This window comes from Rattus norvegicus, chromosome 17 (assembly GCF_021556685.1).
Source record: "Rattus norvegicus strain SHRSP/BbbUtx chromosome 17, alternate assembly SHRSP_T2T, whole genome shotgun sequence".
In the NCBI taxonomy this organism is placed as follows: Eukaryota; Metazoa; Chordata; class Mammalia; order Rodentia; family Muridae; genus Rattus; species Rattus norvegicus.
In genome coordinates, this window is record NC_141550.1 from 24,800,991 (window position 1) to 24,814,632 (window position 13,642).

The following is a 13,642-nucleotide window of genomic DNA, read 5'->3' on the forward strand; positions in this document are numbered from 1 at the left end:
TTCTCTAATAAAGATATGTGACTGTGGACATTTCTTTAAACCATCTCATATAATAACATTGAACAATCTATATGACTAAAAGCTTAGTCTCTAATGACAAATTGAGCTCAGAACTATACCCATATTCACTGGATATATATCATACATCCGTACGACTCTGGGAATTTATTTTGTTGATGGTATAAAGATGTAATAACTGTCATGAAATTTCATATATATATATATACATGTATGTATATATATATATACATGTATGTATATATATATATATATATGAATGGTATATGGGACATATAATGAGTGTTTAAGCTAACTATTACCACTTCATTTTCATTTCATGTACTTGTTGAAATTATTCAGAACTTAAATTTTATAAAGTTATCAAAGTCACCAAGCATACCTTTTCAGTAAAATTCAGAACATATTGCCAAACTAAAAGAGAATCTTAGTGTTAGATTTTATAAACAGACAAATGTAATGACCATGACGTTAGCAGTAATTCAGAAAATTAATACATTTATTAATATTTAAACCTTAAACTGTCTTCAGGCTCTCTTCATTATTACAAAATACTGTTTGTGGGGAAAAATCCAAATAATATTCTCAAGCTGAATTTGCTATCTCTTTAAGTCACTTCACCTGGAAATGGTCTCCATCTCATCTTCTCAGTTGTATACTGCCATGGATTTTAATCTTATAGATCTGATTTCTCAAGAGTGTCCATTTGAGTTTGTGTGGCCTGTCCTCCTGAACAGATTTGGACTGTCAATCCTTGACAGGACTAGGACAGGTAAGACTTAGTTCTCACCTCCTCAGGAGTGTGAGATCTCAGTGTAGCCATTACCTATTTGCTCATGGCCATCACTGCATATTAAGTGGCATCTGCTAGGAAGGCCACAGGAAGCATTGGCTTTTCCTTTTGTCACCGAGGTAACCTTGTACTGTTCTGCACTGGCCACCAGAGAACCTGAAGCAAGGTCCTGACAGCAAGAATGACATAGCAGCCATGGTTGTGGTCCAATGATCAGTGTGCTCTTAGATGCTGCTGTGGCTAATGGATGTTCTCGCGAACCTGCTGTCTCACTTGGTTGACCTGAGCTAGCCTGCTGAGAACTAGCCTCAGCTTGGAGAGGGCTTCAGAGAGAAGGGGTGTCTGGGAGCAGTGCAAACGACTTCAAATCATGTGTCCAAGCTGGAGGCCTATGTTCGGCACCAGACAGCTTTCCAGATTGCACTCTCTGTTCTGCCTTCTCTGGAGATTGCCAGACAACTCTATTTTTTGCAGGAGAGACAGTCTCCAAGCAGGTCTCTCTTGAATATCTAAAAATTACTCTGGATAGCTCATCTCTGGCAGATCATTAAGCCAAGTCTTTTGTTTTACATATCAATCCAGTCATTGATTCCAGGTTCCCTTTTGATTATTCCATGAATCAGCATCCCAAGACCCCAGCCCTTTGATTTTTAGGAGACAGCAAGCACTTTTTTTTTAACATTTCAAAAGAATTCAGAGATCGGTCTGCCTCTGTTAAACATAGATAAGCTAGCTGGGTGGGATCCCATCCTGAAATTACCAATTCTACCAAGCCTGGGACTAGACCTAAATTCCCTCTGTCCCAGGCTGACTTTAAACTCAGGAATTTGTCTACTTTTGCGAGCAACAACCACAACAACCACCACCACCACCACCACCACAAACAAACAAACAAACAAACAAAACAAAACAACAACAACAACAAAAACAAACTTATCTGAGTGGACTCTTTTGTGATCACCACTCCCTAAACCTCTTTATCTCCTTCTTTACTATCTTTCTGATAAGTTGGATCATAGTACAAGCTGCTCTTGTTTCTTTAGATTCATGAAGCCCCTCATTTATTTCATATTGCGTCCTTATGCTTTGTATAGTTGAGAAATTATATATTTTTGAACTCATGTTTTGTAATTCCTTTCCACAGCCTTCAGGGCTGTCCTGAAGGTCAGAGCATTTACCATTTTGTTGAGAAATTAACCACAGCTTTGCTAATTTTGCTGTCTCTGATTTTCATGGAATCATTAGAGGGAGGATATTTCTTGAAGGAAAAACATAAAACAATGTATAGTGTTATACAGCAGCCATTGACACTCCCATGGGCAGGAACCATGTCATTGTACCCTTACCAAGGCCATGCCACACCTGGGATTAGCATCAGGATTTCAAACTCCTTTCCTTCTAGGCCTGGTGTATACCTGGCCCTCTCATGAAAGTTTTGACTTCTGAAGGTCCTCTTGGGAACACTGGCCACAATGAGACATGATCCCAGGCTTCCTACCACTTACCATTTGAGTACACTTTCCAAACAAATGCATTGAGGTATCAAGTTTTTCAATTTACAAATTCCAATCTGTCTGATTTTAAAACAAGCAAGAGTTTGATTTCAATTATTTGTTTTAATTTTAAAGATATTGTGGTTTAATAATTAAACTTCAATTCATGGTTTCTTCCGTTCCTGATTTTAAAAAAGAGCAATATCAGTTCTAACTGTCCACCATAGTAGAGAATAGAATGCCTTTCTGCTTGGGTGCTTTAGAATATTAATATATTTCTCTGTCCCACATGTTTGACTATTTACCTACAACATCAGATTCATCTAGAGACGTTCAGTTTTGTTTTCTGATGAGTAATTTTTTTAGAGCAAGCATTTTTAAAGATTTAGTTTATTTATATGAGTATGATAGGTATCTTCACACACACCAGAAGAGGCATCAGATCCCATTACAGATGGTTGTGAGCCACCATGTGGCTGTTGGGAATTGAACTTAGGACCTTTGGAAGAACAGTAAGTGCGTTTAACCACTGAGCCATTGCTCCAGCCCTTCTGATGAGTAATTACAAGGAACATTGGTTCTAAAGGCATTCTGTATTTATTAAATACTAAAACTGAACAGGGATGGAAACCTTCTCAATAAACTTGCAAACTGAATTCAATGACACATTGAAAAGATCATAAGCTATGACTACATTGGTTTCATTTCAGGAATACAAAGTTTGTTTAGAGCACATAATGTATTAGCAGGAATATATCATATATACAGAATCAAAAGATGAAGGACTCATAAAATTGATACAATAAAGCCTTGGGCAAAATTCAACACTCCTTCATGAGAAAAGCCATGGGTGAGGGGGTTTTGGAATCAGTAGCATAAGAATAATCATAGTTCATATAAAGTCTATACATGTCAAATCTGTCTTCTACCTTATTGTGAATGTAGAGAAATGGAAATCATTTCTTCCAAAATCAGGAATTATACAAGGTTGTCCAATATGACTAGTCTTACTCCGTGTAATGTTTGAAATCTCAACTAAAGCAGTCAGGAAAAGAAGACGTGAACATGATATGAATAGGAAGAGAAGACCCAACTGTATCTGTGAATGATACATCATATGTGTAAATCAGTCTAGACGGGCAACCAGAAGGCTCACAATCTGACAATGATTCCTAGCAATGCTATAGGATGCCAGATCAATACACAAATACTAATTACATTAATCAACAACAAATTTGGTGAGAAAGAAACCATTGACCATAAGGTCAATCCCATTCACAATAGTGTTGCCATCCTAATAAAATAACGTAAAAATAGAGCTAACGATATGTGGACAACATATGATATTATGCTAGTCATGGTTACTTGTGATAGTCAGGGACCTCTAAGACAACAGATGGCATGGCATATTGGCTATCATGAATGGGCTAAGTAGTAGGCTCTCTTCACCCTAAGAATCCAAGAACCTGGTAGTTGCTAAGTTTATAACGCAGATGCCTCGCCACTCCAGGCTACTGATAAAGACCTGCACAGCCATTGGTCTCCGGTCCACCTTGGAAGTGCAAAGTATACAGCTTCTAAATGTCAGCAAGGAATGTCATGAGCAAGCAGAATCAACAGCAGCCAGCTGTGAGGTGACAACAGGGAAGATGAAACTCTCAGCAGAACATAAATGCAAGCAGGCAAACCCTTCTTTCCTTGCATCTCTTCTCTTATTTTATTTGTAGTTATAGTTTTAATTTTTGAGAAATTTATGAATGCCTATGTGTTTTTAAGAGATCTATCCCTATTACCTACTCCAGAGTTCTCCCTTCTCTCCCACTCTTTCTCTCAATTCTGTGGTTTTGTTTTGATTTTATGCCCAATAAATCCACTTAGTGCTGCCAGTGTGTGTATGGGAATAGGACCGTCTACTGAATCATGGGTAGTCCTCAGGTCTTCTGACTTCTGTACAGGTACGTGAATCAACCCATGTACTCATGCACACATGTGCACCTGCATGTATGCACATACATGCACACACACACACTCACGCACAGACACACGCACACATGCATGCACGCACACACACATGCATGCACGCATGCACGCACACTTAAATGTGAACAGTATAAGGAACTTAAAGGATTAAATCATATAACTTTTAGGATAATGGGCAGAATTTGGGATTACCATGCTAAGTGAAATAAGCTATACTCAGCCATGATAAGTTTTTTATTTTCTCTCTTATATCTTAAACAACAGAAAAGAGTTGTGAATATAAGAGCGGATTTATTAAAAAACAGTAAGGGAGAAGTAGAGGGGGGAGAGATGGTAAGTGCGAGTCCCAGGGTGAACAAAACCACACAGTCTTATAGGTGTTTCTATGCACACATGTCTATGCATATGAAAATATCATAACAAAACCTTCTATTTTGTACAATTAATCTTTATAGTATAAACATTTTATGTCAATTGTGATCTTCAAATATTGAATGTTCCACCATTTTGGATATTCCCACTTCTAATCAAACTGTTTGCAATTAATACCTCCCACCAATGAGAAATTCAGATTTCTCCAGTGGCATATTTCAGCCACAATCCAGGGCAGGACTCACGCCTGAAGTCGTTGGCCAACACAAAGTGAACTCCATGTCTTGTGTTGTGTGTGTCTGGGATGGGGGTGGAGTGGGATTTTGTTTCGTGTTGTTTTACTTTAGATTTTTTTGTTATTTCTTTTCTTTTTCTTTTTTTTTTTTTTTTTGGTTCTTTTTTTTTTTCGGAGCTGGGAACCGAACCCAGGGCCTTGTGCTTCCTAGGCAAGCGCTATACCACTGAGCTAAATCCCCAACCCCCTTTTTTGTTATTTCTAATTTCATTTTTAACATGCCGAGTGCTGAAGCTCTCAGATTGTGTGTATTCTTTTCATTTTTCATTATTTTTGGCTGTTTTGCTTTCTCATCAGATAAGGACCAGTCTATAGTTCAAAGACTTATCACTTCTCTGTGTAATGTCAATCCCATTGACTTTCTGAAAATATTTTTTTAGAGCCAGAATAATCTTCAGGTTGTTTGACTTTGGATAGGTACTTCACCACTGTATCTAAATTTTCTTTTCATATTGAAAAAGACAATAATAATAATATATAAATCTTAGGTTATGGTAATAAATGAATACATGCGAAGATCTTACAATAGATACTGGTAGAAAGTATGTCCCTTCTCTCAGGAATCATCATCCCTTCATTGTTTGCATATGCAATCATTATATCTACTTGTTTTGAATCATTTATGCATATTTTTATTTTAGATATCAATCTTGATCCCAGGTTCAGTTACAAAATTAATCTATACTTTTTATTCCAATGATTACAGTGATTCGTTTTTTCTTTCACCTCTTCTTAGATTATTCACAGCTCTTTGGTTTATTTGCTAGTGTGACAGTGTTGGCTTTGCTTGTCTACATTACGCCAACTCCACAAACTCAGTGACTTTCTTATTCTACCCACCTTTAAGATCTGGAACAAGGCCAAGTGACAAAATCAGATTCCCTCAGTCCCCATGACACCCAGGAGGTCAAATGCCCTGTTACCAAGCTAAATGATCAGTTTTCCTTGGACCCAGGCTGAAGGGCTGAACCTCAGGGCTGGATAGGTAGCTCAACCATTAGGAGCACTGGCTGGCTCCTAATAGAAGATGCAGGCTCTGTTTCCTGTACCCACCTGGCAGCTTACAATCTTCTGAAACTCCATTTGCAGGGGACCTAGAGTCCTCTTCTAGTTGCCGCTTCTGGGGATGCATACATGCAGACAAAATATTCTTACACATTAAATGGTAATAATGAATAATGACAATCGTAATTATTACTTTTTTTTCCTCTTCTTTTCTTTTTTCTTTTTTTCCGAGCTGGGGACTGAACCCAGGGCCTTGTGCTTGCTAGGCAAGCGCTCTACCACTGAGCTAAATCCCCAACCCCCGTAATTCTTTCTTAAAGTAAACTCCACTTGGTCCCTTGATTTAGGATTCCCTGAAAGTCAAAGCTGTAAATAAAGACTAATCCTGTCTTCTCTGCCTAGATTTTTGTTTTCAAAGTGGGAAGATAAATTATCTTCTTATTTATACTTGGAGAGTATTTTCTCTCCTCTTCCTTTACATCTCCCTCTTCTTCTGTCTTCTTTATATTTACTTATGTATTGTTTGCTGGGTTGCCATGCCATTGCACAGAGCTGAACATTAAAAGACGCTCTTTTCTGGGGGCCAAACCCAAGTCATCAGTCTTGGTGGCAAGGGTCTTTACCCACTGGGCCATTTGCCAATCTTAGTCTCCTACATTCAGTTGCCATCATCTCTATTGAATTTCTCTTCACTCCTAACATTTTCTTTTCTGTCTCTTACCTACATATATCCTTTTTTCTTTTCTCTTGGGCGTGCCCTAGTAGTTCCTCTGAGATTCTGTTTCTATGTAGCATCAGTTGTGCTCAAAGGCAAGAAGGCATCTGACACTTGACCTTCCCGACTTAATTTAGTTTTGCTTCTTTTGCATGCAGTCAGCATTCTGTATCTGTGGTTTATTCTTTTTAGATTAAGACCAAATGTGGACTTAAAATATTCAAAAATAAAAAATCTGTCTCTATTGAGCTTTTATTGCTATTATTCCCTAAACAATAGAGTATAACAACCTTATTACTTGGCTTTATATTACTACGTGACAGTTACTGACACAGCCTCCACTGTATCAAGTAGTATAAGGAATCTAGTAAAGACACCAAGTACAAGACACATCCCCGTGGCTGCTACATAAACCCCAAATCAATTTATATGAAGCACACGGTTTCATTAATATCATGGATGCTCTTAGCCACAAAGTGTCCTGAAACTCATCCATTTTGGAGACTGTAAGGGACAACAGTAATCTGATTGTGTTGTACATGTTTAAATGGCCAGACTCTCTTTTGCTCCCCCTGCCCCCGGATGTGACAAGTAGGCATGTGCACCACAGCTCACACCTGCACACACTGTCCCTGAACACTAAGTAGACCCTCTAGCCTCAGACTAGCAAATGTCACAGAATGTAAATGCAAAATAATGCCCCTAGGGTTGGAAACCCACTACAGTTGGTCTTTGTGTGCAGATGCCATACAGAAGTGCATGTAAAGTTTTATAAAATGCTTCACAACGAGAATTCACATCCACGATGATGATCAGCTCATTGGTGGGACCCGCATCCTGAGGGACCTGATAGAACTAGTGATTGATCTTAAGTCCCCAAAAGGGTATGGCTCTTCACTTTGTGAACCCCATCTCCCACAGATTTTGACGCTCATTTCCTATTAATATGAACTGGTTTGTTTTCAAAGTTTTAAAGGTTCAACATGTTACACTATTGTGTTGGAGAAGTGGCCAAACAGCGGTGCTTTCATGTGACTGAATGGGGTTTGAAAACCACAGTTCCCGCTGTCAGACAAAGGCTAGAAAATGTAATGTTTGCATAGTCTTTAAACAATAGCAGAGGACTGAGAGGGAACAATGGTATTGGAGAGGCTAGTCAATAAGGATGCGTACCAAAGCAAAAAAATATTAGAGAAAACCAGATTTGCATGATTTTCTGATTATTCATCTCTGTCATAGAAAAGAAGTTGGCAATAATTTTTTGATTTTATCTTGGGTCCCTCAAGTATTGATCTTTCTCCCAAAAGTGACTTTTCACCTAGGACACCTAATTCAGAGTTGTCTTAGATCTCACTAGAGAGGTCTCTTGAGGGAATAAGACACTACACCAAAATGACCAGAGTGTGATTCCTTTGTGGAATATATGAGAACACAGAAGAGTTCTCTACTGTAGGCTCTTAGAAACACTGTGTAGTTTCTTATTGAGCACAGGATTTTAAGTTCAACCTTGAAGGAAAAAGAAGCAAATGGTGTCTATGACAAGAACAAAGGTCCCATGTGAAGGGGAAGTAGTCTCTCCATACTAGAGAAGGGGATGCACTCTTTGTTCATAAGGACAGTTTGAGAATGGAATTCTTACCAATATAGAAGGAAAGGCACTGAGAGAGAGAGAGAGAGAGAGAGAGAGAGAGAGCCATGAAATAACCACCAGAATATCTCTGTCTCTGTTTCTGCCCCCCCCTCTCTCTCACACACACACACACACACACACACACACACACACACACACATACACACACACACAGTAAGAAGAGTCTAATGGCCATCTTACTATACAGACCTATGCTAAAAAAGCACAAGAAAATTAAAAAATTTCCTCAATGATTGAAACTTCAATCGTGATATAGAGGCAATCTGGTTAAACATGTAAAAAAGTGTGATTTTTTATAAGTCATATGTAATCATTTAAACAAACAAAATCCTCCCTGTGGAAAGATGTGAAAGACCAAAATGTAATTCTGCAAGATTATAATCTGCAAGTTCCATGGTTTTTGTACGGCACAATGAATGGGGTTAATGGGAACATTACTTCATAAAGTGGCTGTGGAATCCAGAGAGAGAGAGAGAGAGAGAGAGAGAGAGAGAGAGAGAGAGAGAGAGAGACAGAGAGAGAGAGACAGAGAGAGAGACAGAGAGAGAGAGGGAGAGGGAGAGGGAGAGGGAGAGGGAGAGATAGAGATAGAGATAGAGATAGAGATAGAGATAGAGATAGAGAGAGAGAGAGAGAGAGAGAGAGAGAGAATGATCAGAACACTTGGCTTCCTTAGAATACTCACTGTTGGGACAGACTGAATTTGCTCGTTAAATTACTTCAGTATTTTTTTGTCTTTCCCACCTTTCTTGCATGACTCAATTGAAGACCCAAAGAGGAAAGAAAGATATAGAGATGACACAGAAATAGAACATGTCAATGATTCATACAACATGTCAATGATTCATTCATTATCTCCATCATATAGGGATGCCAGTAAGGTGGGGGCAGCCTGCAGCAACGATGCAGGTACCTTACTCAATGATGCCGAGAAGCCTTCCTGTTAGTCTTCAGGATGGAAATATCATCACAAAAGCACCATCATGGACCTAAGAAACCAGTTTGTTTCCTCAGTCTTCTATCTACTTATTCAGTATTTTAAAGGAAATCTTGATTTGTTTTTCTATTTAAATTTCTAGGTGAATATCAGAACCAGTAGATATACAGACCTGTTAGAAAAAAAATTACTATGTCTAGTTAAAGTAATTTTCCCTCAAAATGACAATATTTCTTATGATTTTTTACAGATGTGTGTTTTCTAAGATTATGACCACTACTCTCATAGATACCATGGGAGTTTTTATATGAAGACAAAGAGGTGGAATATATGCAGAACAATGATCTATGACTGCAAAAGCAATCTTGACATCACCATGTCAGGACTTCCGGTTGCAAGCATTGTGCTTCTGAGTTTGATGTAGCCTAGGCTTTATATGAGACCTGAAAACATTAAATCAGTCACCACCATGCTCTAACCTGTCTTGTTCCACAATATCCTATCAATTCAATTCACATCAGCATCTGTCTTTTACACTCATAAATTGTCTAGTGAGCTGAATTCTGTTCTGAATTGTTAAGGGGTCCGGATTCCAGTTGGATATAAGGAAGCACCTATCACTGAATTAGATTTTTAGTCCAGCCAATTAAAACAATGTGGTCCCCGTTTGCGTAAACATTCTTTAGACAATAGTGATGTTGGATAGATTTTGGTCTGGCAATGTACTTGATCACTCCATCACTGTTTGCCCAGAGACTAGGGCACTTTTATGAAAGCGAGTTATTCCAGCACTACCTACTGGGTAGCAAACATCTACGTGTTCAGTCACGTGTTCATGCTCTTTTTCCATATTGTTTTCCATTGATCCGTTTTTATTCAGGTTAATGGTAAGGACAATGAGATTATTTTGGACTTTTGTTGCCAAAAATACATCATGAAACTTAGTCATCGTTTGCAATACGTATCTAGGCTGCTTTAGTCAATGGTTAGAGAATCCAATTCTTATGCAGGAAGAGCTAATCGTGTTTAGAAAACATTTAGAGCTGGTAAAGGCAGTGTCCTCTGAGTGTGTTATATGCCTGCTAGAAGGAAGAAGTGGACAGTTTATACTTCTAGGTCAGTGAATGGCAACAGAAATGTGGATAATAAAATTTCTGTTTTCTGTGTGTGTGTATGTGTGTGTGTGAGAGTGTGTGTGTGTGTGTGTGTGTGTGTAGTTTGTGAGTTTGTGGTCACTGGATCAGCAAGGAATTTGCATCTCAGTATCTCCTTAAAATAGCTAACAGTGTGGGTGCTAAGTGTGCACCAGTGTTAGAACTGCCCAGAAAAAGAACAGCTATTTAGAATCCATTCTTGCTTCCATTTAGGGAATACGGGAATACAGCTGACTTACTCAAATGCTTAAACTTTGTTCTACCCAGGAAATAACCTTGTGAGCCATCGACGAGCATCATGACACATTTCTAGCTTTAATTTTGGATTTATGGCCATATTATCAAGATATTTACTTCAGAAAATGGCATGTCACCATGGGGCTACACAATCTGTAAGAAAACAGAGTGCCTGGTGCCAAAAGGGACAGAAGTTATGAGCCTGCCACTTGAATATGCAGGTGTTGTTTAACCCTAAATTTATGTACATATGTCTGGAACTATTATGTATGGGGTAACAGTTTTGTGTGGCTGGTAAAACCGAGTAGACTGATTTGGTTCTATAAACATAGTATATAGAAGAGTCCCCAATAATGGATCACTCAACATTTCTTTATCTTTGTTTGTCTTATTACTCTATCCCCTTAGGATATTTATTTATTTAAGCTTTTATTTTTCAGTGGCACTATAATATATATACATATACATATATATATATATATTATATGATGCAAAATGTGCTGCTAATTCATATCATATATTGTATATATTCATCCTTTGTGGGATAACATAATCAAACGTATTGACATACTTAGCTTATCTTCACACCCTTATTTACCACTCTTTTTGGAACAGAACTCTTACATTCTGATTTAAAAAAATACTCATTTTTATTTGCATGTATGTGTCAGTGTGTATATTGAACATGTGAGTGCAGATACTCATGGAGGGCAGAAGAAAGCGTCAGACCTTGTATATCAGGTAACTCGATATCAGTGCCAAGAATCGAACTCAGATTCTTTGCACAAGGAGTATGCACTGCTAAATACCAAGCCATCTCTCAGCCACTGTTACCCATTTTTATCAGTATCCTTTTGGCTATTAATAACTACAGTCACTACCTTGTGTGTTAGCTCTCCATACATCTTTGTGCCACTGGATCATCTGGCCAATTCTCATACCCCTAGTTCCTGGCAACCACCGTTCCCCTCTGTGCTTCTGTGTCTTTCCTTTCACACGTGAGTGAGATTGTCCTGAGCTCAGTTGAATCAGCGGTCTCATTTTAGATAGCAGCTTCCACCCGCAGCAGGCCGGCTGCAGCTGAAGTGAATCTGCACTATTTCGCTTTGCTGGGCTGTACAAAGTAGCTGACAGGGGAAAGCCATCTCTTCTAGGGAAAACACCAGTCACTGTCATTTTGACACATGGTCCTCCTCTATTATTCAAATGTGAGCACCCTGAAAGCTCAGATAATTTCAACGGTTCCAGTTGGACCCACTCTGCTCTAAAAGGATTCTCCTGACTGCACCTCCAAAACTTGACATTTACTCCTCCGTGATTCATCTTCTTGCTCCCTGGCACTGAGCAAGTTGAGACATTCAAAGTCTGGGCCGTGCATTTGAACACACCCAAGGTACAAAGCGTTTCTGCTGAGTCATGCTCTCATGGGGTTATGCTTTATTTTAACACTATTCAGAGAAAAGGGAGACTACAGGTAAATGTAAGTTAAGTAGACTGTAAAGCAGGAAGGATAATACAAATGCCCTAGATACGCCAGACAGACACTTTCAAATACGAATTTCTGGACACCTAAATGCCTGGAGGGAGCATTATTCTGAGCAAATCTTCAGATTTCGTTCTCTGCAATTTGCATCCTTGCACCATAGATCTAGAGACAGCAAGGCTTTTATATCCAATGCCTGTTACATTACTGCTTGATCTAGAAAAACTTATTTTTATTTCACCTCTAATTATAACTATAGTCAGAATAAGTCATACACAGGACAGTTGTTTTGTGTGTGTGTGTGTGTGTGTGTGTGTGTGTGTGTGTGTGTGTTTCATAATAGGGATTTATTATGAAACACATGCTTTACAAGCATCTGACTATCTAGCTATGTTCTCAGGGCATTTTTCACTTTTTCTTTTGAGGCAGGGTTTTACTAAGTTGCCTAGGCTGTCTTTGAACTCATAACTCATACTCATACTGTAGGCCAGGGAACCCTTGCTGTTGCCTCAACCCTCAGAGTAGATAAATGAGCTTTTAGGCCCAATAGAATGACTTAGCTTCAATACCCTACTTCTATACATTTATTCTATCCAGTAACAAATGGTCCCTGATTTAAACAATGGTTGAATCTAGAATTTTTTAAAACTCCATGGCTATGTAAAAATGATGCATTTTCATTAGAATTTTGACCTGGGATCCTGATTTTTCCCTACAGGCTGGAGACCGCTGGTGTGTCCTATTGTGATGCTATCACTCCAGTGATAGCTCCTATCAGCCATACGCCCACGAAGGGCACAAGCACCATTGTGAAATATCAAACAGAAACTTTATAATATTCATCAACCACATCAAAATTCAAATTTAAGACTCAGATGGGTGCTGATGGTGGTACGTATCTTTAATCCCAAACCTCAGGAGGCAGAAACAGGTGGATCTTTGTGAGTTCAGGGCCAGCCTGGTCTACAGAGCTAGTTCCAGGGCAGCCAGGTCTACACAAAGAAAACAAAAATTCGAAATTAAGACTCAATAGAGAAAGTGTCAGAGAGTGATGGGGATTTATTACTCAAGCTACCTTATTTGCTCATTCATTCTCTCATTCACAGATTACCAATTTAGTGCTAGTCCAAGTGATTACAGCCCGACCCCGTATGTATCCTTCAGGGACAATGATAGTTGACAACCTGAAGATCACTACAGGCTGATTGGCATACGGAAATATTGAAGGTTACAAAACAAACAAAAACAAATATGAACTCTTCTTTTTGTTTAATTGTATATTTTATTTATTTACATTTCAAATGTTATCCCCTTTCCTGGTTTCGAGTCTGAAAACCTCCATGCTATCTTCCCTCCCCCGCTTCTATGAGGGAACTCCTCCACCCACCCACTCCTGTCCTCCCCACCCTGGCATTTCCCTACATTGGGACATTGAGCCTTCCCAGGACAAAAGACCTCTCCTTCCATCCAACAAGGCCATCCTCTGCTACATATGCTGTTGGAGCCATG